This window comes from Prosopis cineraria, unplaced genomic scaffold (assembly GCF_029017545.1).
Source record: "Prosopis cineraria cultivar Desert tree isolate PC_DT_omini unplaced genomic scaffold, ASM2901754v1 PC8, whole genome shotgun sequence".
Classification (NCBI taxonomy): Eukaryota; Viridiplantae; Streptophyta; class Magnoliopsida; order Fabales; family Fabaceae; genus Prosopis; species Prosopis cineraria.
The window spans coordinates 14,097,096-14,121,300 of NW_026555339.1; the positions used below are offsets into that span (position 1 = coordinate 14,097,096).

The following is a 24,205-nucleotide window of genomic DNA, read 5'->3' on the forward strand; positions in this document are numbered from 1 at the left end:
GAACCTCCACCATAATCGACAGTCACAAAATACAAGCCACTTTTCTACAGTTTAGAATTCAGTTCCATCAATCTAAATTGACCACTAAATCACATGTTGGAATAAAATACCTCTGTTTAAACTTGAATGTTATCCAAAACTCAGTCAAGTTATCCTAAACAAGTTAATAAATGAATATATATATATATATATATATTATTTATATTTTAAATTTCTTAGTTAGTTATTTAAACTTATTTATTAAGTCATTTTTATAAAATTTTGGAAAAAAATATATCTAGGTCTCATATAAGAGAATTTATTATTAAAAGGTCTTATAAAATTCACAAAATGATCGTTTTCAATTGTAAATATCCTTATTCAAATTGCAAATGCATAGAATTTGAGACTTGAGAGTATTCTATAAATTTTATAGGACTTTTTGATAACAAATTACCTTATGTGGGATCTATTAGCAATAGCTGGTGAAATCTAGTCTGAGTCATACCCAAGGACATTGTCCTTAAGAGCTATTCCGCCACATTAGGTTGATCGCGCAACCGCTCTTCAGAATTAAACAGACTCTTCCTACTAAAAGTAGGGACACAGATCAATAGAAATTCATAGAATATACTCAGGTAACTGCACAATGAACTAGTATGATAGAAGAGGAGAGAGAGGCTGAGAGTCCCAACATTCTCTTTGAACCTGTGGCAAGCATTGCCTTTTATAGGCAGATCTCATAATGTTGGGCAATAAAATCACCTTAATCACAATTAAAAAATAGTTTCAAATAACAATGTTATTTAAATTATATGTTATAAAATAATAAATAGACTTAAATAATAATTAATATTATTAATTTATAATAATTCTTTTTTGAAATACTCAAAATATTTATAATATCCAACAGCATCCATATGTAATTTTTCCTTCATAGAGAGATCATAGGTATGCCTGCATGTCTCATACATCTCTATTATAAAGCTTCGTCTTTAGAGATAGGGATACAAAGAAGGACAAAACTTCATAAAAAAGAAAAAAGAAAGAAAGAAAGAAGGACAAACAAACATACATAGAGAGATATAAATGAGTGTCAGATAGCATTATTATTTCTGTGAGCAAAGGGAGTGGGGCTTTGTGAATTGAAGACTGTTCATCTTTGAGCTTTTGCTGGGTTCATCTGAGAAATGAAGGAGAAGGATGGAGGAAGAAGAACAAAGAGTTTGATTTTTGTAGTGAATAGAGAGAGATTTGAGCTCTCAAGCGTTGACCCGTCAACCACTGTGCTTCAGTTCTTGCGTTCTCAAACTCCATTCAAGAGCGTCAAGCTTGGTTGTGGCGAAGGTCTGTCTCTAAATTGTTTCTTGTGACAAAAAGATCTCAAAAAGATCAATTAATTTAAATTAGATCTCAAGTATTAAATTTTAAAAATTTGTAACTCAATCTTTCAATTTTATAATTGTGTTGTGATGAATTTACAACTTATTTTTTAAATTTTAACATGATTGAAGAATAAAAAAAACTTATTTTTTTGTTAAAATTTAAAATATAAGTTGCAATTTAAATTAGGTTGTTTAAATTTTAATTGGGTATAATTGATTATGTTATAACATAATCTATTTAAATATTATTTTTTTAAATTGATTTTAATAGAATTAAAAATGTTTGGATGATTTAGTCACAATAAATTTTAGCGATACAAACTACCATAAAGGATACTGCTTTTTAAAATTAAATTATTGATAAAGTTGTATATAATATTATTAAATTTGTTAAACTTTATTTAAGAAGTAAAATATATTAACTCATGTATCTGATTAATTATAGAGATGAGAAAATAGCATTCAAGGACTATTGTATAAAATTTATACCCATAAAGACTAAATGATTTCAAAATAGCTCTGCAACCCTCTAGTCCTTCTGACATATCAATTCCATAAGCTAAAAGACTGAAATGCCCATCAAGTAGTTAAAAAAAAAAAGAAAAGAAACCCCACCGTCAGTGGCCACCGTCGATGGTGAGGTTATTGGAGCCCCTATTGCTGGAGCTCCGGTGCTAGTAATATTTTATTTGAGAAATAAATTTTTTAGGTTTAGTTATATGTGTTGGTCATTCACTAACAAGTACCCGTTTGATTTTAACAACAATCTATTTGTGATTGACAATAATACATTGGGACATTTAACAAGTAAAATGAGTGAAGTTTTGAAGCTTCTAATTTATAATTGTCCATGTCAAATTAACAAGTAACATTTGTAAAATAATAACAATTCATTTGCAATTAACAAGAATATATTATAGTTTTAACAAGTTAGAAAAATTAATAAAAAATGTTTAGTTATACGTGTTAGTCATTCATTAACAAGTACCCCTTTAATTTTGACAACAACCTATTTGTGATTGACAATAATATATTGGGCCATTTAACAAGTAAAATGTGTAAAGTTTTGAAACTCTCAATTTGTAATTGTCTATGTCAGATTAACAAGTGACATTTGTAAACTAATAAATTCCGTTTAGAAATTAATAATACGCCATTATATTATTATATGAAAGTGATTTTATACTTGGTTTACTACTTTTTTTTTGGCCATATGTTATTAAAGAGCTTGGTGGCTTTTTAGATGGCCAAGGATTATAGGATCAAACTCTCCCTTGACCACCTAAAAAGTTGATTTCTCAAATAAAATGTTATCGGTGTCAGAGCTTGGGCCACCAATTGTCAACTTCTTTGCCTGCAGCAAAGGCTTCGATGACTTTACCTTTGGCGGTGGTCTAACAGCCGGTGACGGTGGGGGGTTTCTTTCTTTTTGTTTTTTTTAACTACTTGAAGGGCATTTCAGTGTTTTCGCTTATGGAATTAATGTTAGAAGGACTAGAGGATTGCATAACTATTTTAAAATCATTTAGTCTTTATGAGATATAAATTTTATATACTGGTTCTTGGATGCTATTTCCCTATATAAATTTAAATTACATTAATATTAACAACTTAATTTACAAAAATAAATAACTCAATATATCTAAAATTGGTTAAGAGAGAATACTACGATACCCAGGCTAACATTGGCAGGTGAAGAATTTTGACAAATAATTAATAGTCTACTGCAAAATTGATTAAGAGAAGCTGGCAAGGAGAGCTTACCAGTGAACATGGTTTAGCTTAAATAATCAATAATCGATTAGCTGAAAATCGTACTGTTTGGGTAATTTTCACCCAAACCATGATTTTCTCCCAAGGAATCAATTATTTGGCCAATCCAAACAGGCACACAGACATTAAGTGTCTTTTTCTACCAGTGTCACAAGAGTTCTTGATTTAATTAGTGTTTTTTTTTTGGCAATACTAATAAAACAAGCCATTCAAATGCTATGAAGAGTGATATGATTTAGAGTCCCGTTTGTGCCTCAATTGGTTCCATTAATTAATAAGCATATTGAAACCTTGTTAAGTTTTAGGGGCTGGTCTTTGTTGTACTTAATGTGTTAAAATTACCTGATTTAGTTTGTCCAGGCACTACAAAAAACCAAGGCTTTCAACCACAAAAATCACAACCGAAAGTAATCATAAAAGCTGTTTCAAAAAGTTTGACTTTTTGTGACAATAACAAAAGTCGTTGCAAAAAATATTAGCCGTAAGTAAAGTTACAACGACAACAATGATGTCTAAAATGATTGCTAAAATTTTGATTTTTAAAATCGACTTTAAAAAGGGGCCACTAAGTATAAAATTTTTAATTTTTTTAATCAATATCTAACATTAATTTTAATTTAATACATTAAATGTATTTTATTATTGTAATTTTATAATAAACAAATAAAACAAGCTAATGGATTTTTGTTTTGAAAAAATAATAATAAAATTTCTCTATTTTATATAAATGATAATTTGATTTCTTCAAATATCATAGTCTCACTGAAATCCTTAAAAACCTTTATATCATACTGTCATTTATAAATTAATGTAAATGATTAAATTGTCTTCAATTTTGTCACAAGTTTTGTGTGAAGAATAACATTTTTTTCCTTAAAATAACAAGAATACAATAATAAAATACAAGTTTGCATGTCAAATTTTTAATATTATTAAAATCATCGAAATAACAAGTTTCAATTATAAATTTTATTTAAAAAATTACAACTTTTCCTTTTAAAATTGTAAGAATGCAATAACAAATCATAAGTTTGCATGTCAAGAGCAATTTGTCAATTTGAATCAAGAATAATTTTAGCATTTATATTAATTCATTAATGATAGAAAATTTTTTAGAGATTTTAATAAAATTACAATATTTTAAAGGATCAAATTATCATTTATATAATTCAAAGCAATTTTAAGGCCTATTTGAATTTTTTTATTTTTTTTTAAAAACTATTTTATAATACAGTTTTTAAAATTATTTTTAAAATAAAATAAAATGAAAATCTGTTTAGTTAGATTAATTAAAAACAGTTTTAAAATTAAAAATAAAACAATAGTAATGGTTATAGATAGTTAATGTGATAATTAATGATAGAAATTATTCAAAATAATTATAATATTTAATAATTAAATTTAATGTATTTTAAAAATAAAAAACAAAAACAACTTAAAGTTGTTTCTCTTTTTTTTAAAAAAAATAAAAATAATTTTAAAAATAACTAAATGAAAAACCAAACAATTTTTTAAATTTTTTTATTTTCAAAAACAAAAAAACAAACAAGTTCTCATACTCTGTTTTCGTTTAACCCATCTCTTAAACTTTCAAAAACAAATTATCCACTAAATTTGACCATTAAATTATTTTTGCTGACTAAAAGTGTGTACTTGGCAGTCCACGCATACGCACATTGTCCACGTCAGCATACGTGTAATCTTTCCACCGCATCTTCCTCCTTCACCGTCAGCTCCTCTCCCTCCTTTCCCTCTCCCTCTCTACTGTTTCTGTTTCGATTTCCATCAAACCCACACGATGCGTCCTCAATCCACGTACTCCTCCTCCTCCTCCTTTTTCAAATGCTCCGGCCTTAACAGCCACCTCCGCTGCATCTCGTCCAGAACTGGATGATGCTGAAGATGGTGCGGCCGCGACACCGCTCCTTTATCCTCCCACTCCATCGGTGTCCTTCGCACCTTTGCCGCAAGTCATCATCTCTCGTCGCATCTCCTCCTCCATCCTTCATCGTCTCTTCCCTTTTTGTCATCCCCTTTGCTTTCTTCTCGCTATGGTAAAGATAGGTGTCTCTAAAGACGACTCAACTCTGGTTCCTCATGCAAAAGTTTTGGATTTGAAGCACAAATTGCGGGGGCTCGTCAATATTATCCTGGACGTCGATGATTTCTCGTTGGCCAAACTTGAGGAATCTATCACAACTCTTTCTGCTCTCAAGGATTTGAAATGCATATCTGCCAGCTCCTTCCCTCAAAAATTCGATCATTTGTCTATCCCCCCGGAATTTGAGTGCCCCATATTTCAAGAGCTAATGATTTATCCTGTTATCCTTGCCACCGGACAGGTTATTTTTTACATTTCCCGATTTCTTATCGTTTTCCCATTTTCATCCTGTAGATTCCTCATCTCTTTGGCGTGTTTTTAATCTCTGCTTGCATTACCAATCACTTTAAAGTGTGAGAGTTAAGTGTGCAATAATCTCAAGAATCAGAGGGTTACTAGTTACTAGTTCGTGTCTTTTTGGAAATGTGTGTTTTGTACAATTTCTTATGAATTTGGTTTCTACTGGCAATGAATTTTCACATGCTTCGTTTAATGGTCTTAGTCCTTTGCTCACTGCTTGCCTGACGATGTGAATGGACATGGATGGATAAAAGGGTTTTTTTTTTAAAAAAAAAAAAAAGTTGACTGGTCTGATCATGTAGATGCTATGTAGACATGGATGCGGGTCCCCCACTACTGAATGGGAGGACACTGATCCGGTTTTGAAAGTTTAAGGGGTTGATTGGACTCAAGCATAGGATAAAACATGGGGTGTTTTTATGGTATAATTAACAGGTAAAAATAGTCTTTAACCCTAAATATTATATATTTATATGAAATAGAAGTTGGATGACGTGGTAGCATTTTTTGGTGGCAACATTTGTTGCCGTTGAAAGGGACAATTATTGGCGACATGTGGTAGTATACTTTCTGCGGAGTGGTGACTTCGTTTTTTATCTTTGGCGGCAACAACAAAAGTAAAGTCTTAGTAGCAACTTTTGTCACTGTAACAAGTCAACTATTATTATTATTATTATTATTATTATTATTATTATTATTATTATTATTTTTGTAGTGAGAATGTTGATCTAAGTCACTTCAGCTATTCCTTCTATCACTAGTATTGGTTGAACTCTTTTACTGCTTTAGATTTTCAATAGTTAATTTAAAGACTCTGTTGATTGATATGAATGTGGCGAATGATCTCTAGTTTATTTAGATTCCAATGTTTCGGTTGTCATACATGTACTCTAGAGCTCGTTAACATGAGTTCAAGTTTTTTGACTTTGAACAATTGCATTGATTTAATTGTAACTGTTATTTTACTATACAATAAATATGGTTGTAATTGATTTGACTTGACTTTGTATAAAAAGCTGGGGTTGCTGGCTGGTGGTTGGAATTAGCTTTGTAATTTGATTGTAATTGATTATCGTAATGACCTTTTTTGTTGGAATTAACTTGTAATTTGATTGGAATTAGCTAGTTTCTACTTATTTTTATTTTCTATTCTTTCTGATGTTATTGTAATAGGGAGATTGAGGTGTAAATAGAAAATATATATATATATAAAGTAAGATTATGGGACAATCAGTGTAAAAACTTCACATTCTACACCAAATGAGACTTAACCAGTATAAGATATTCACTTTCCTCACACACACACACAAGTGCGTGCTCCCCCATCCACCCTCACCAACCAGTATACGATATTCACTTTACATGTGCGCCCACATAAGCACATGTGCAGACGAACACACACATGCACAAACACATTTTTGTTAGTATCTATACTATGATTTGAAATTATTGATAGAATTTGCACAAATGCGCGCTTGTGCTTGCACATGTGTGACACACAGAGGTGGACATGTGTGTGTGTAGATGCACATACACATGCACGTAAACACTTATTTGCTAGCATCTATACTATGATTTGAAATTGTTGATAGAGTTTCTATTTTTGTTTATTTATTTATGGAATATTTGAAAGTTGCTATGCTTCTTTTGATTGAACATTTAACTTCTAAGGAACAGAACATGGTATGCTACCCTTCATTGTTTTAAGTTATGGGTTGACTTGCTGGTTAGCTTTCTCCTTCATCTTATAATAGATATAGGGAACTTACACTTACATTTATTGTAGTAGTGTTTATGCTACGATTTCAATTATTGATGGAGTTTCTATTTATTTATTGCTTAGACATTCACATATTTTTATTGTTGTAGTGTATATGCTAAGATTTGAAATTATTAACAAAGTTTCTATGTATCTATGTATCAATCTATCTATCTATTTATTTGTGGAAAATTTTAAAGTTGCTATGTTTCTTTTCGTTGAACTTTTAATTCTAAGGAATTAAACAAAATATGGTATGCTACCCTTTGTTGTTTTCAATTATCTGTTGACTTTATGGTTAAGTTCACGCATGCATGCTCATGCACGTACCTTTATGAAGGTTAAAGTACAAAAGCACGTGGACATGAACACAAACATAAGTTTGTGAAGGTTAAATGACTTCCGTTTTCATCCTCAAATTTCTTCAACTTCTCGCTTTGTGGTTCAATCTATATGGTTTGCAGGTAAATACAATCATGTGCTTGACCAAGTTGAGGATTTCACAGCCAGTTCTTGTCTGACGCTACTCTGCAGCGTACATGGATGTTCCATAACTACAAGTGAAGGTCTTGGAAACAGTAAAGATGGCTTCCATCCGATTCATGAAAGAATTGCAGGCTTCCATGCTACTCAATGTGGATTTTGCACTCCTGGAATGTGTGTTTCACTGTTTGGAGCTCTTGTCAATGCTGAAAAAACCAATCGTCTTGAGCCTCCTTCGGTATTCTCAAAAGCCACATCTATTGAGGCTGAAAGGGTCATTTCTGCAAATCTTTGTCGTTGTACTGTTATCGACCACTTTCTGATGCTTGCAAGAGTGTTTTGGTGCTGATGTTGACCTGGAGGATTTAAGGTTAAACTCTTTTTGGGGAAAAGGGGAAAGTGATGATGTGAAGATAAGTAGATTGCCTAAATATGATCACCACCACAAAAAGAGCAAGTTTCCTGAATTTTTGAAGGAGACCAATCCTGATCTGTTCATGTCTTCTGAAAGACATAGTTGGCTCAGATCGACAAGCCTAAAGGAGCTCCAAGACTTACTAGATCCAAACAATTATGCTGGAACCAAGATAAAGCTTGTTGTCAGTAATACAAGAATGGGTTATTACAAAGATACAGGAAGCTTTGACAAATATATTAATTTGATGGGAATTTCTGGGCTCTCAAAGATGAAAAAGGATGTGGTAGGGATTGAAATTGGAGCAGCGGTGATTATATCCAAGGCTATTGAAGCTTTAAATCCAAAGAGGAAATGTGAGTTTCTCTCTGACTTTGATATGATACTTGAAAAAATTGCTTATCACATGGGCAAAATAGCCTCAGGGTTTATAAGGAACACCGCCAGTGTAGGTGGCAATCTGGTGATGGCACAGAAGAATCATTTTCCTTCTGATTTAGCTACAATACTTCTTGCTGTGGATACAATGGTTCATATAATGACTGGAACAAATTTTGAATGGATTACACTGAAAGAGTTTTTGGAAAGGCCATCATTAGGATTGGGAAGTGTTCTTCTAAGCATTAAAATCCCATGTTGGGAATCCAATAATAATGATCCTCCAAAACATAGAAGTAAAATTCTCTTTGAAACTTTTTGAGCTGCTCCTCAACCGCTTGGAAATGCAATGTCTTATTTGAATGCAGCTTTCTTGGTTAAAGTTTCTCAAGAAAATGATTCTGAAGAGACTATGATAGATAATTGCAGGCTTTCTCTTGGAGTTTATGGTACTAAACATGCAATAACAGCAAGCAAAGTTGAGAGCTACTGGTAGGAAGGATATTAACTGCCAGTATTGTATATGAAGCTTTCAACTTGCTTCCAGCTATTGTTATGCCTGAAGAAGGAACCTCAAGCATCGCTTATTGGTTAAGCTTGGCAGCTGGTTTTCTCTATCAGTTCATGAGCCCTTTGATTGATAATTCTGATGGAAAATTAGATTATAACTCAAATTCATGTACTAGTTCGCCAATCATTAGGGCTTTTAACATAAAAGAGAATGAGGGGCCAGTTCATCATGATAAATCTCCTACTTATCTATCATCTGGAAAACAAGAGATTCAAGTCGATGAGGAGTATCACCCTATTGGTGAGCCAATAACAAAATCAGGGGCAACATTGCAGGCTTCAGGTTTGTTTAGTACATTCAAGTTAGAAAATTATTTGGCAATCTCTTTTCTTTCAATATTTATGGCATTTGAAAGTAGTAAGAAATGTTTTAACAAAAAATTTTCATCTTTTCTTTCCTTCTTTTGCAAAAAGTTTCATTCTATCTTTGACCCCAACCATTTTTTCACAGTCAAAATAAATTTTTATTCCTAGAATTCTTACAGCATGTAATTTTAAAACTATCACTGGTTACATGATTCATGTACAAGTAAAACTAATGTTTTAAACGTCTCAATTTGATCTCTTGGTTTGAACCATTCTTGATTTCATGATTTGCAAATATGAATTATTTAATTAATTATCATTAATTTGAAGCATAGGATGCTGTTATTGATTTAAGTTCAATTTCCTAGCCTTCTTATTAGAAGGAACTTTTGCATACATGTTCTTGGTTCCTAATCTCACCTACTCTTATCTATAAACATATAGTTTGCTTTAAATGATTTATCTAGTTTTTATCTAGCAGACTGTGTGTGTTAGAATATCATTTTATTAAGAAGTACATATTTTACAAATAAATCATAGGCGAGGCTGTGTATGTGGATGATATTCCTTCACCAACAAATTGCCTACATGGAGCATATATTTATAGTACAAAACCTCTAGCAAGGGTAAAAAGCATAAAGCTCTAGCAACAAGATGGAGTGAGGGCAATCATTTCAAGTAAAGACATTCCTGATGGTGGTGAAAATGATGGATCTATGTATCCGTACGGTGCTGGTGAACCTTTATTTGTTGATGAGATTGTTAGATGTTTTGGTGATCGTGTTGCCTTTGTGGTAGGTGCATGCTCCCTCACTTTTGTCCCGCTAAAAAGAAGATACTCCTATGATTCTATCTAAGTTTCTTTCAACATGTTTTGCCATAATTGAAAAAAAAAATTAAAACTCATTATCTCTTTCAAAAAATTTGTTAAGTTCCCAAATTTCCCCTATTCAAATTCAATATACATTCTTTAATAACAAATGTTCTCTCATCGACATTTAAATGGAAGGTAAATGGAAAAATGTGTGATAAAAATTTAATAATGTGACTTATAAATAGAACACAATTTTTTTTTTACCTTATAAATAAGACTGGTAGGAGTATGCTGTCTTACTTATTATTGCTCCATGAATTTCTTTAGGTTGTGGATACTCAGAAGCTTGCAGATATAGCTGCAAACTCCACAGTTGTGGAGTATGATTTCAAGAATCTTGAACCACCTATTCTATCCATGGAAGAGGCTGTTGAAAGACATAGTCTTTTTGAAATTCCTCCTACATCATATCCACAACAAGTTGGTGATATATCAGAAGGAATGACAGAAGCAGATCACAAGATCCCTTCTGCTGAGGTGCATGGAATGTGTTTATTTTTCCTTTCGTATATCAACCATATTCTTTGTTGTCTATCTGTTTTACTTTTCTCCATGTCACATAGCAAGTATCAGTTTTCACATATATCTTTGGTTTCCATATTTTGAATAATTTGAAGAATTCTGGGTATTAATTTCTTTGAATAATTTAAAATCCAGATTAAACTTGGGTCCCAATACCATATCTACATGGAGACACAAACTGCACTTGCGATACCTGATAAAGACAATTGCTTAGTGGTTTACACTTCATGTCAAGGGCCAGAGTATGCAGTCTGTTATCGCAAAATGCCTAAATATTCCTGAGCAGAATGTTCGTGTAGTCACAAGAAGGGTTGGTGGTGGTTTTGCTGGCAAGTTCACAAAAGCTTTTCCTGTAAGTATCTGATTTTATATAATTATTTTTTATATTCCTTCTGCATTATTATATATCTAAAATATGTTCATCCCGATCATATGTTTAATTCTAAAAGCAGGCAAAATATATGTTTTTCTTTATAAGAATTGACTAGAAATTATGAATGATGTAGAAATAGATGCAAGATAATTTTTGTAAAGAAAAATAATTCTAACATATCAGGTTACAATGGAATTGTATCTAAAGTTCAGCACAAGAAAAAGAATATTATAAGTTCTTGAATGTTTTGCGTATGTACTTACAATTAAACCTTTCAGATTGCTACATCATGTGTGCTTGCAGGGCATAAATTACAACGCCCTGTCAGAATGCATATGAATCGTAAGACCGATATGATAATGGCTGGCGAAAGGCATCCTGTGAAGATAACATACAATGTTGGATTTAAGAGTAATGGGAAGATTACTGCTTTAGAACTTAAGATATTGATAGATCAAGGGATATATCCTGATCTCTATGCATGCATTCCAACTACCATTAAAAAGTATGATTGGGGTGCTATATCTTTTGATATAGAAGTATGCAAGACTAATCTTCCTACTAGATCTATAATGAGAGCCCCTGGGGATGTTGAGGGATCATATATTGCTGAAGCTATAATAGAACATGTGGCATTTACACTTTCAATAGATGTAGATTCTGTGAGAAGCATTAATTTCTACACATACAGAAGTCTATGCACTTTTTCCAAGGATGCTGCAGGTGAACCTCTTGAGTATAACCTAGTTTCAACATGGAATAAGTTAGCTGCTTCTGCAAGGTATGACCAAAGGAGAGAAATTGTGAAAGAGTTTAATAGGAATAACATTTGGAAAAAGAGGAGTATATCTCGTGTGCCTGTTGTGTATGAACTAAGCGGAAGACCATCACCAAGAAGAACAATTATTTTAATAGATGGGTCTGTTGTTATTGAAGCTGGAGGGATTGAAGTAGGTCAAGGTCTGTGGACTAAGGTGAAGCAAATGGCTGCATATGCTCTTAGTTCAATCGAATGTGAGGAATGTCAAGACCTCTTGGATAAAATACGTGTCACACAATCTGATTCATTGAGCATGATTTAAGGAGGATACACTGTTAGTAGCACTACATCAAAGTCAAGCTGTGAAGCAGTTAGGCTTAGTTGCATTGTCTTGGTCGAGAGATTAATGCCATTCAAGGAAAAGTTGCAGAAGGAAATGGGCTCTGTCAATTGGGAGACACTTATTTCCCTGGTATATGTATACATATATATTGGAAAGCTGAAATTATCCTTTTTTCCCCTTGTTATAGTGATAATAATGTACAAAGGAGCTTTTAAACATGCATGCGGTGACTGTCCATATATTCTTTTCATTGCTAAGTTTGTTTAGACTACACTTGTATGCATGTTTTAAAGGATATAAATAAGTGCTTTAAGTTATAGAGACCTCTCTTGATCATTTTGTTGAAATTGTACAACTTCCCTTTTAATTTTTTTTTCTGAAGGCTAGTTCTAAAAAACGAAAAACAAAAAAACAAAAACAAAAACGATAGGCCCCACACTATATAGCCCGATCCCTCTAGAAGTTGAGTTATTGGGCCTTGCTAGCAAGTCACCGTATCCCTGCTTTGGGCCCATATCTCCTTTAATCTTCGTTTGTCCTTTCTCAAAGCGCATGGCCTAAATCCATTCACATCTTTTCTATATATTTTCACCTTAATCAAGGAATATTGTGATGATTTTATATTTATTTGAGTTTAACTGATTTGAATAATATTATTTATATTTTCGCGACAATACTTACATATTTCATTAGTTTTAATTGCTAATTTTTGTAATATTTATTTGGTCAATTTTTCACTTGTAATTTTTATTTGGGATTTGATATTCCAAACCATTATAGTTAACATTCTGTTATATGGATTTGGAGAATGCCTGTCTATGTTGATTTATATAAAAGAAAAGAGGTCATTTAAAAGCCAGATTGATATTTCATTGAAGTACTAATGGCGAACAAAAGTAAAAAAAATACTTAAGGACCATATAAAAATATTATAGTTACAAATAAGAATCTTGATTTTTAAAATAGATTATTTATATATAAATTTAATATGCCGTCGCAACATGTTAAATTATATTATAAAATAAAAACATTATTTAGATTTTGATTTGTATTAGATAACCAATTTTACAATAAAATTTGTTGTTTAAATTTTTAATACCCACGGATACTATTAAAATACAAGTTGTATAGATTGCAATTAACTTTCATGGGATTCTAAAATAAAATTTATTATGCGGTTTTCACCAAAAAAAAAAATATGATGTGGTGTTTTTCTCTTTTCGGTTTATTTATGTTTCACATATATTCTATATGATCTCTATTACTCAAAAAAAAAAAAAACACACACACACACACATAAAATGCAATGAATCCTATGCTTACCAGTACAAACAAAAATGACTATCATCTAATATTATTGTCCATAAATCTCATAGGTCTAAATCTAGTTAAGTATTAAATTAAAAAAAATATTAAAGAAAAAGTACAGTCGGAGCCATTTAAATCATTTAAAATTGATATCAGTAAATTTTTATGAAGTTTTTTTAGTTCTCATTTTATTATTTTTATAAAATATGAAATCTTCTATTTCTTTCTTACAAATGTAAGTTTTACAAAAAATTACAAATCTCAACTTCAGAAAACTTAAATCTGATTTTTTTAAAATGTTTGAAAAAAAATTAAAGTTTTAAGAGAATGACATTTAGGTACCCACAACACATTAAAATACGAAATTTAACTATCAATAATTTTTGTGGTATTTAATTTTGTTACGAGGGATTTCAATATAATAAAATTCTTCTTATTTTTTATGAAAAAGAAAGAATGAAAAGAGGTCCTAGATGATTTACTAATCCCAAACAAACAAGTGAAGGTTGCAAATCTCATTGCATATTTCAAAGTCTTCATTGATGCTTGCCTATTTATTATGAACATAAGTTCATTTATAATAAAGATAGTTGGGACTTCATAATCGTAATTTTTTAAACTCAATTTCTCTAATTTTACATTATATAATGCCATTTCATGTCCAGGTTTGAATCCAATGCATATTCATATATAAAGATTTATATATGAAATTATGAATATTTATACATATATGGATAAATTTTATATAATTTGTATATTTAAACATTATATTCTTTTCATTTTTTCAATTTAGATAACCATTTATATATATATATATATAGTCCTCAAAAGCCAATGTAAAATGGATCATTTTGGTCCAACCCCTCAAATGGTCTCAACTCTTAATCATCAAACGACTTGTTTAATTTTTCAATCGATAATTAGATGCCTAGACTATGATACTAAAAATTGAATCCATTGTTAAATTAGTTAAAATACTGATTTAAAGATTTTAAATGCGTTCTTTTTTCACTTCATTCACTCCTAAATATAACACCTAATTAATTAATTCTGGAAAATTATAGAAATTGATCGAATGGGTTACTTGTTATATTAAATATGTGTCATCTGCTGCTAAAAAAATGTGTAACTCTTCTTAAAATACCATTATTTTACTAAGAATATTAATTATGGGAGATAAAGAGAGTGAGAAAAACTGTAAAATTAACTACGATAATTTTAAAAATATTAAATGAAAGATAAAAATAATTACTGGCAAAAAAAAAGTTAAAAATATTTGATATCGTACATTTTGTGCAAAAACAAATCAACGTCGATGTTTTTGTAAGTGGGATGTCACGCATGCCAATAACACCCAAATTTGGTCCCATCAAAAAAGTCCTTTTTATGATACGTCAGATTCTAACATTTTAAAAGCTGATGCACGTCCGGCCAAAAGGGAAAGGAAAAAAGCATATCCACATAAACTTTTTTTTATTTACATGCATTAACATCCTAATCTAGGCGGTAACAAAAAATCTTGTCTCGTAGTAAAGTTCGCATCAATGTCAGATTTTTAACATTTTCGAATGCTTATGCACGTTCTCTTTTTGTTCTTTTTATTTTGTAAAATTTACAAATAAGTGGTCCGTTTGACATTTAAGGACATGGGTAATTTACCACTATATCTTAAAAATAAAGATCTAGATATGATTCTTTTAAGACTATTAAATATCATGAATATTCTCTTCAAGTCTCGAGAGACAACATTAGCAGAGTTGGGGGAAGAATGAAACATCTTGAACTAGGTCTTGGCACCTATAATAATGGCCAATGCCTCCTTACATGTAGATAATACCTCTAAGTAGTTAAACCACCAGAGGACTTCCCTGAAACAATATAATAAAACTTGTTTCTTACCATGAGTGCATAGTTTTCTGAATTTGAACTGCTTAATGAAGCTACTCTTGTGAAAGCTGCACAAGCAAATTCGCAAATACTTTTCTCCCCCTTCTAACTGTAAAATATAGTGCCATGTAATTTGCCACCCATGCTTCAAAACCATATCTACACATCTTGATGTTGTATTATAATGAACCAAACACTTTGTATCCTTAAACACGTACTAATAGATGTTGTGTTTGTTCTAGCCAAGAAGTTGTGCAGAAGAGTTGCATCGCGAGAACTCAAAGATGTTGGGTAAGGTATGTGACCCCCGTGAACCACCTCATTATGTGCCTCCCACATGAGCAAAGAAAAGATTAAGATGCACCTCATAGATTCCCTCTGATAACCATCTTTGGTGTTGGTTCTAGAGAACCATTGCATGAGCTAAGCATTAAACAATGTAGAAACACTAGTACAAATTTTGTAATTTCCATGTGACTTTTTACATCAATTAAAAGGAAAATGATATTAAAAGTTAAGGCGGTGACATTTTTATAATATAAGTAGTTGATTTTTTACCTTTTACATCAATTAAAACAAAATCAATGTAAAAAGTGCACTTTCTATATCAATTGTAAATAAAATTGATGTAGAAAGTTAAAAAATTAAAAAAAATAAAATTAACTTTCTATACTTTTTACATTTGGTATATTATAACCGATGTAAAAAGTGTTGTCTTCTGCACCAAGTGTATAGACACTAGAGCCGGTAATTCGGGCGGGCCGGGCTTATTCGGGCCGGGCTCAATTCGGGCCGGGCTTATTCAGATCGGGCTTAAAGCATCCTACTCCTTCTAAAAAGCCCATATAGCCAAGCCCGGCCCTAACACCTTCGGGCTTCGGGGTTATTCGGGCTGGCTGAATATTCGAAACTTTTTAAAATATTTTTTCTTTATTTTTTGAACCAATTTTAATTTTTAAATAATTCTATTAAGCATAAAATATTATCTTAATTTTAAAAAAATAAAATAAAAAATAACTTATCAACTTTGTATTCAAGTAGCTCTGTTTATTATTTTGTTGTATTATGTATAATTTATTCATGAATATTTTCTTTACTTGTAAATTAATGTCTTAGTTGTTTAAATATTGCTCTTATCATAGTCATATATAAATATTTTATATATTTTAATTAAATTATATTATTTTAATTATGATTAAGCTAATCTCAATTCAATCACAGTTAGACTACTAACTTAAAATTATTATCTCGATTAGTTCAAAGTTTTTAATAACTTTTAGGTAAATTGTACTTTTCATTTTTATGAATATAAAAAAAATTGCCATCATTATATTATATAAAAAATTATTTAATTATGAGTAAAATATTATTTTTTTGAAATCATTTTTCTTTAACTTTTTATATTATTTAACTCTTATATAAAAGAGATTCTTACTCTAATTTACCCTTAATTTTTAACCAAATCTAGCATGGACAATAACCAAGTAATTATTCAAGAATATTATTCTATTTATTATGTTTATCTAGTAGTAGAGTTGGGAATTCGTGCATGCCTAAATTTTATTTTTAAAATTATTTTTAATTTTATTTTTACTTTAAAATTAATTATCTTAATTTATAAAAAATATAAAATTATTTTTTTATATGAAAATGATTTATAGGACTCAAAATTTTTTTTAACAAAAAATTGGGTCTTAAAATATTAAAATATATTTTAAATATGATTTTAAGGTATTTTATTGATTAAAAATAATAAAAATATGAAATATAACTATTTTAAATTTTTTTTAAAAATAACTACATTAAAACACTTATATATAGTATTTTGATATAAAATGATATAAAACTTGAAAAATTAATTAATATTTATCATATTTTATATATATTTTAAAAAAGTTATTTTTTTATTCGGGTATTCGGGCCAAACCCGAACCCGATCGGGCTTGGCCCGAATTTTCTCGGGCCTATTCGGGCCGCCCGAATAGGCCCGAACAATAAAATAATAATATTTTTTTCGGGTTTGGCCCTAAATTTTTCGGGCGGGTTCGGGCTGGCCCGTCGGGCTCGGCCTAAATTACCGGCTCTAATAGACACTCGGTGTAGAAAGTTAAAAAATAAAAAAATAAAAATTAACTTTTGATACTTTTTACATCGAGTATAATATACCTGATGTAAAAAGTGTTGTCTTCTACACCGGTGTTTGTACACCCGGTGTAGAAAGTTAAAAAAAATTAAAACATTTCACTTTTCACAACGGGTGTTTTATACACCTGATGTAAAAAGTTGAGACTTAAATAAAGTATCAATTTCATTTTTTCCTCGCGCACAGAGCTGCCCTTTTCTTCTCTTTCTTCATACATTGTTAACCCTTCACTATCGGCCCAACCCTTCTTCCCCCTCCCCTAGTCTGTCAGTCCAGTCCCCTCTCCCTCCCCCTCCCTCTTCATTAGCCCCTCCCCCTCCCCCTAGTCTGTCCACCTTCTCCCCCTTCTTTTTCCTCGGCCCCCTCCCCCTCCGTCTTCCCTCTCCCCCTAGTCCACAACCCTCTCCCCTCAAATTGCTTGGCCCCTCACCCCACGGCCCCCTTAGATTCCTCGACCTCCTCCTTCTCCTCCCTTGAAGATATTTCTGGTGTGCTCTTTGCTCTATTTTTTTTCAATTTTAATTTTTAATATATATATATATATATATATCTGTGTGTGTGGGGTTTAATTTAATTATAATAAATTTAATTTTGGTTTAATTTGATGGTATTATTTTTATTCATTCTTTAATTAGTTAGTGGCTATTATTAATTACTTGGGAAGTGCTGTTAGTTTCTATAGTAATGCTAGGTTGTGCATGTGTTTAAATTATTGTTGTTGATATTGTTTATTATGATAATTGAATGGTATTTTTTCCTTGCAAAAATTTTTGAAGGACCAATTTTAAGGGGAGATTCTATCAAATAATTTTTAATTTTATTCTTTCCCTTAAACTATTTAAAATTTAATTGTTACTAATATTGCTTATTGTTAGGAGTGCTGTTAGGCTTTAGGTTATTGTATGTAATCATTTATTTGGTAAAAAATCATGAATCTTTTCTTGTAAAATTTTTTAAAAATATTGGGAGATTTAATTTTTAAGGGAGGCTCTGCCAAAATTTTTTAACTTTTTTCTTTTCCATAAATTATTTAAAATCTTAGGTGAATTAGGATTTTATATATTTGAAATAGTTAAAAGGTAATAACATGCACATTAGTTGTATTTTTCTTTAGATAATAACATATGGATCGTAGTTGTATGAATGCTAGACGAATAAGTGTTGAGTATGATAATAGGGTTAAAGAATTTTTGGAATTTGCTAAGAAAAATAATGTGGATAATAGTGGCAGGTTCTATTGTCCTTATATTAATTAATTGAATGAGAGGAGACTAAGTGTGTGTTTGGTTTTTAGTTTGTCAAAAGTCAATTTGATGAAAGTTCATTTGACAAAAGTCAGTTTGGTGAAAGTTGGTTATTGTAACGAAATTTGTGTTTGGATACATTTTTACAAAAGTCAGTTTGACAAACTGAAAGTTGTTTAGATTAATAAAAATTTGTGCTTTTGAAATGTACTTTTTAATATGTAATGACCAAAAAGGACATTGTTTATGATAATTTATAATTTTTATTATACAAATATAATATATTAGAAATGTTTAAAAAATGTGAAACAAATTTAAAATAACATAAAATTTAAAAAAATATTGCTTACTTTAAATTTTAAATTTGAAAAAATAAATAAAATTTTTCTAATTGATATTTCATTTAAATTGATTTTATAACAAATGGACAATGATACTTTATTGTAACTTATATTAATATTTTAAAGGTCCAAAGTTTGAAACCTTCTTAGCAATAGGTTGATTTTATTTTGTTTTAATAATGAATAAATTATCAAAAATGCCCTCATCTTTTATGTTGTAAAAAGAAAAATTTTGGGAACTTTTCTGTAATTTTTTCAATTGTTTTTAGTTTAGATCTTTTTTCCCTAACGTGGCACACACACAGAGAAGAGGGAATGAGGAGATTTTCTTAAAAAGCACACTGAGCGAGCCAAGCACAAGAAGACAAAACTGATGAGGGGGTATTATGGTCATTTTAAAATAATAAGTATCAATAATTAATGCATGTTGTTCGAACTTACGTTTCAAAAGTTACAAATCTGAGCTTTTGAATTTCTTTGTTGCAAGCTCATTCTTAAAGTACTTTTCAGAAGTCAGTTTTATGTAATTTTTAGACCCCAAAAAATATTTAACTTCTTAAAAATAAAAAGTAACTTTTTGAATGTTAAAAGCAGTAAAACCAAACGCACCCTAAGTGTTGCTGAAATAAGAGAGCATTTGATTTAGGATGAGATTTGCAAGAATTATACAATATGGATTTAACATGATGAATGATTGAATCCTATTAGTACATCTCAATATGTGGCAGTTGATAATATTGATGATGAAGTAGATATGGATGAAGATTGGTTAGAAGATATTATCCGTGATGTTGGGGAAGAGGTCTTTAAGCAAGCACATGTGTATGAAAACTTGTGCACTAATGCAAAGAAGCCTCTATACCCAGGATATACTAATTTCAGTCTGTTATCCAGAGTGTTAAAATTGGTTACCTTGAAGGAAAAAGCTAGGTGGAGTGACAAGAGTTTTACATGATTGTTAGAATTTCTTCAAGTAATGTTTCCAAAAGGAAATTTACTACCAAATCATTATTATGATGCGAAGAAGATGTTATGCCCAATGGGTTTAAAGTATAAAAAGATACACGCGTGCCCTAATAATTATTTATTATATAGAAAAGAGCTTAAAGGGGAGGAGAAATGTTCGAAATGTGAGACACCACAGTATAAAGAGAAAGGAGCTCCTACAAAGGTCTTATGGTATCTTTCAATTATACCAAGATTCAAGCGGTTGTTTGCAAATGTAAATGATGTAAAAAACTTGAGGTGGCATGCAGATAAGAGGGTATTCGATGGAAAATTTTGACATCTAGCTGATTTTACTCAATGGAAGAAAATTGATCAACTATTTCTTGAATTTGGCAATAAGCCAAGGAACCTTAGGCTTGAACTTTCTACTGATGGAATGAATCCATTCAGTAGTCTTAACAGTATACATAGTTTATGGCTTGTTTTTTTGATGATTTACAACCTATCACCCCAATTGTGTATGAAATAAAAAATACATAATGCTATCCATATTGATTTTAGGACCAAAACAACTTGAAAAATGACATTTACATTTACCTAAAACCTTTAATTGAAGACTTAAAAGAGTTACGGGAGGCAGGTATGGAAGTGTTTGACGTAAATTGAAAGGAGAATTTTAAGTTACATGCTATGATATTTTGCACTATAAACAATTTTCCTGTATATGAGAATTTGTCTGGCTATAGTGTGAAGGTTATAAAGCTTGTCTAATTTGTGAAGAAGGCATACTGTCATGGGCTGAGAGTCTAGCACAGCACACGGCACCCGTGCGGCGTCCCGAGGACCCCATAATCCTCAGGACAAGCCTTACCACATACAAATCACATTGGTTTTGCCCTGCCATGGGCTCATCAGGGAGGCGGCACTAGCCCCCGACTAGTTGTGCACTTAGCCCGAAGACTAAGGCAGAATGCACCCAATGCCAATGTTGCCCTCTTTACCCATATTGTGCGAGGCTAACTAGTGGATCGTTCATTATCTTGGTCTTTACACGGTCACTCTGTCACGGGTTTAGAGTTTGGCGCAGTACATGGCGCCCGTGCGGCGTCCCGAAGACCCCATAATCCCCGAGACAAGCCTTACCACATACGAATCTTACTGGTTTCGCCCTGCCATGGGCTCATCAGGGAGGCGGCACTAGCCCCCGACCAGTTGTGCACTTAGCCCGAAGACTAAGGCAGAACGCACCCAATGCCAATGTCGCCCCTTTTACCCATATTATGCGAGGCTAACCATCGGATCGTTCATTATCTTGGTCTTTACACGGTCACGAAAATATCATTCATGACAACACGCTACCATCAATTTTAACATGGAAGGAAGACAGTGTACCTTGGCCATCGGAAATTTCTTAAACAAGATCATTCTTATTGTAAATTGAAGAAAGCTTTTCATGGCCACCAAGAGTGCAATTATGCTTCATGTGCTTTAACTAGTGATCAAGTGTATGAATGGGTGAAAGATATCAACATTGTCTTTGGTAAGACTCAAAAGAATACTGGTTCAAAAAATATATGGAAAAAGGTATGTCTTTTTTGACCTTTTATATTGACACAATTTTAAAGTAAGACACTGTATTGATATCATGCATATAGAAAAAAATGTGTGTGATAGTATTATTGGAATGCTTTTAAACATATCAGATAAGACCAAGGATAGGGTGAATACAAGATTGGATTTGAAAGAAATGAGACTACGGGAGGACTTACACCCTAAACTAGAAGATAAGCAAACTTTTTGTCCCTCAGCTTCTCATACATTGTCCAAGTTTAAGAAAATAAATTTTTGTGAGTGTTTACTTAGAATCAAAGTTCCCTCAAAATATTCTTCAAATATTAGGAAACTTGTGTTTGTGAAAGCGTTAAAATTGGTAGGCTTAAAGTCTCACAACTGTCATGTCTTGATGCAACAATTATTACTTTTGGCTATTCGAGGCATATTGAAAGAAGATTTTATAACATCCTGATTTTTAGATAATAAAGAAAGTGTGAAATTTAGATTTTATTAAGGATAAAAAATAATAAAAATAAAAATTTATATTATTTAAGGTTATTAAGAAATAATAATATAGTTAGACATTTAATTATGAATTAAAAATTTAGGTTTAAAATTACATAAAAATATTTAGTTAAGATATAATTTTAATATTTAAAATATAAAAATAATTATGTGTGGTAGGTAACAAAAAAAAACAGAGAGATGAAAGGCTTTTTTTAGGTCCCACATCGGTTAGACGTGGGAAGAGTAAAAGATTCCTCAAACATAAATACACTGGGACGCACATTAGGAGATAAAGAAGTGGCTGAGATGTAATTTAGAAAAAGTTATAAATAATGATCCAAGAGTTTGAATAATTAAATTCAAATCCATAGTCTTTTTTTAATATAATTGTGGGACCTATAATTTTATTTTTATATTATTTTTTTCCCATCTCTCTCTCCCTCTCACATTTTGAAAAAATTAGGTCGGGCTCGGATGGCCCTTTTTCATTTTAACTCTAAAAAAATAAATATTTTTATTTTTAAAATTGAATTTAAATTTTAGAATATATATTTATACTTTCAGATTTAATTTTTAATTTTAAATTTTAAATTTTTTAATATTATAATTTTCATTTTAAAAATATATGAAATGTTGTAGTTGAAATTTTTAATTTTTAAATAATTTATTTAAAATATAAAAAAATAATAAAGGGCTTATGGATCTAACTCTAAACTCTTTGAATGAGGATTGAGCTTTAGAAATCAAACAATTTTTGAAAAATTAAGTTTAAGGGCCAAGCCTATATGGACTAAGCTGGTTCGTTTTTCATCTCTATTTATAAGCATGAAATAGAGTTTAATAATATTAATTTAACTTTTTCTTGCCAAAGATTTTTGAAGTAATAAGAAATAGATTTTATTTTTGTCTGCCTCGTTTACCAAATCCTTCCCGGCCGTTCGCTCCTGTCCTCCATATCCTTCCATTCTTCAATATTAATAATGTAATATTAAGGATTACCCAAAACTTAATATAATATTAAAATCAAGACATGCATAAATTATACTAATAATACCCAAAAAGTAATTTTGATAAAAAAAACCCAAAAAATAAAAATTTAATGTACAAAACTAATTAACATATAGCTCAATTGATAAAGAGTTGGGTCTTGAGTTTAAATTCTAACATGCAGCTATATTATTTATTTGTGGGCAAAACTTTATCATTAATGTGATTTTACCCAACTCGGCTAATAAATAATGGGCTGTATAAAAAAATCTGACGTGCAGTACCTAAATTGGTGAACTCGTTTGAATGGTCTATTTTTCTAGTTCGTCCGGTTCAATGGCTTCTACAGGATTGACGGTAATTATTTTATTAAATAATTTTTTTAATTATAAAATTAATAAATGATAGTGATTGGGAAAATTGAGGGAAATGGGAAGGAAAAAAATGGAGAGACTCCCTCCTCAGGATTGTCGGTCCAGTTTTTAAAATTTTAATTATTATCACACTTTAATAAATCATTCAATGCCCATTTATGGGGGATAAGTAATTTTTCAGGTCTGAGGCACTTCAAGATATTATCAATGCTCACCGACAGTCGGCGGCTTGGTCATCAGGAGATATAATAAGATCTGAACACTCTAAATTTAACATATAAAAATTATAAAATGTTTGATATTAAATTTGAACTGATTGGAATATATTTAAATAACGAATTTATAAAATTATAAAATTTTTAATATTATATTGAACCATTTAAATTAAATAAGTATAATTCAGATTAATGATAAACAAATTTATTAAAAAAACCTGTTTCAAAAAATAAAAAATAAAAAATTAAAAATTAAATTTAAATTTAAATTTGATTCAAATTAAATCTAAACAATTTAAATTTTATTAGAAGTGCTCAAGACGGCTGAGCTCATCCATGAGCTCTAAAGCTGAATTCCTACTAACCAAAATGGTTG

The 24,205-nt window shown here is 30.8% G+C and overlaps 1 pseudogene; it reads left to right on the forward strand.

Annotated features, from left to right (window-relative positions):
• Positions 1-1,169: 1,169 nt before the first annotated feature.
• LOC129317349 (indole-3-acetaldehyde oxidase-like) lies at positions 1,170-12,691 on the forward strand (annotated as a pseudogene).
• The last annotated feature ends 11,514 nt before the right edge of the window (positions 12,692-24,205 follow it).